Raw genomic sequence first — 2,324 nt, forward strand, 5'->3', positions numbered from 1 at the left:
AAAAGAAGAAGAAAAGTGCTCTTAGCATTCTGTGTAAAACTGTACTGTTAAATATATGTGTGTAATCAAAAAAAAAAAAAGAATATATCCAGTGGATACATATTTCCCTCCCAAATATAGCATACCTTCCTAGACACAAAATATAGCACCCAAATATGATAGCACCCTCCTAGACAGAAAATTCACCAGTCACATCGTTAAGAGAACATAACTATTTTTAAAAGGAACGTTAAAGCAAAATGTTAAATACAAAACAAAGAATGGTTTCCCTTTTATTCACACTGCTTACCAAATGGAATATATTTGAATAAAACAGTGCCTTGACTACTTGAAAGCATTGATTGAACACTTTGGCACAGCCACGCTTTAAACACTCAATACATTTGTCAGGTTCTTACACCATGTTTTTAATTTCCTTCTGTCTGTAGCTTTAGTTTGTTGGGGTTTTCATACAAAAATAGATAAAAATAAAGATATAACACAGTGTGATGCTGTTTCATTATGTTTTATGTCTTTGCATTACTTCTAGAATTTTACTGTCCAAAAATATAACATTGAGAAATTAGAAGCTTATGAATCAAAATGTCTTATGTGATATTTTACTAAATTACAATGAAAATGGAAAGCAGAATTCTCCATTTTTAACTGTGTATTAAAAATTGTCTACTTTAGTTTAATTAGATCTCATTTGTCAATTTTGGCTTTTGTTTCCATTGCTTTTGGTGTTTTAATCATGAAGTTTTTGCCCATGCCTATGTCCTGAATGGCATTGCCTTGGTTTTCTTCTAGGATTTTTATTGTTTTAGGTCTTACGTTTAAGTCTTTAATCCATCTTGAGTTAATCTTTGTAAAAGGTGTAAGGAAGGGGTCCAGTTTCAGTTTTCTGCATATGGCTAGCCAGTTTTCCCAACGCTATTTATTAAATAGGTAATCTTTTCCTCATTGCTTGTTTTTGTCACGTTCAAAGATCAGATGGTTGTAGATGTGTGGTGTTATTTCTGAGGCCTCTGTTCTGTTACATTGGTCTATATATCTGTTTTGGTACCGTCGCATGCTGTTTTGGTTACTGTAGCCTTGTAATATAGATTGAAGTCAGGTAGCCTGATGCCTCCAGCTTTGTTCTTTCTGCTTAGGATTGTCTTGGCTATATGGGCTCTTTTTTGGTTCCATATGAAATTTAAAGTAGTTTTCTTCTAATTCTGTGAAGAAAGTAATCGGTAGCTTGACGGGGATAGAAGTGAATCTAAAAATTACTTAGAACAGTATGGCCCTTTTCATGATATTGATTCTTCCTGTCCATGAGCATGGAATGTTTTTCCATTTGTTTGTGTCCTCTCTTAATTTTCTTGAGCAGTGCCTTGTAGTTCTCCTTGAAGGGGTCCTTCAAGGACCTTGTAAGTTGGATTCTCCAGTATTTTATTCTCTTTGTGGCAATTGTGAATGGGAGTTCATTCATGATTTGACTATGCTTGTCTATTTTTGGTGTACAGGAATGCTTGTGATTTTTGCACATTGATTTAGTTGAGACTTTGCTGAAGTTGCTTATCAGCTGAAGGAGATTTGGGGCTGAGACGATGGGCTTTTCTAAATATATGATCATGTCATCTGCAAACAGAGACATTCTGACTTCCTCTCTTCCTATTTGAATACCCTTTCTTTCTTTCTCTTGCCTGATTGCCCTGGCCAGAACAGCCAATGATATGTTAAACAGGAGTGGTGAGAGAGGGCATCCTTTTCTTGCACCGGTTTACGAAGGGAATGCTTTCAGCTTTTGCTCATTCAGTACGATGTTGGCTGTGGGTCTATAATAAATAGTTCTTACTATTTCGAGATACATTTCATCGATACCTAGTTTCTTGAGAGATTTTAGCATAAAGGGGTGTTGAATTGTATCAAAGGCCCTTTCTGCATGTATTAAGATAATCATGGTTTTTGTCATTGGTTCTGTTTATGTGATAGATTACGTTTATTGATTTGCATATGTTGAACCAGCCTTTCATCCCAGGGATGAAGTTGATTTGATTGCGGTGGATAAGCTTTTTGATGTGCTGCTAGATTCAGTTTGCCAGTATTTTATTGAAAAATTTCTCATCAATGTTCATCAGGGATTGGCCTGAAATTTTCTTTTTTTGTTGTGTCTCTGCCAGGTTTTGGTATCAGGACCATGCTGGCTTCATAAAATGAGTTAAGCAGAAATCCCTATTTTCTATTGTTTGGAATAGTTTCAAAAGGAATGGCACCAGTTCCTCTTTGAACCTCCGATAGAATTCGGCTGTGAATCCATCTGGTCCTGGGCTCTTTTTTTTTTTTTTTTTTTTTTTTTT

This window comes from Rhinopithecus bieti, unplaced genomic scaffold, assembly GCF_001698545.2.
Source record: "Rhinopithecus bieti isolate Rb0 unplaced genomic scaffold, ASM169854v2 scaffold_62792, whole genome shotgun sequence".
In the NCBI taxonomy this organism is placed as follows: Eukaryota; Metazoa; Chordata; class Mammalia; order Primates; family Cercopithecidae; genus Rhinopithecus; species Rhinopithecus bieti.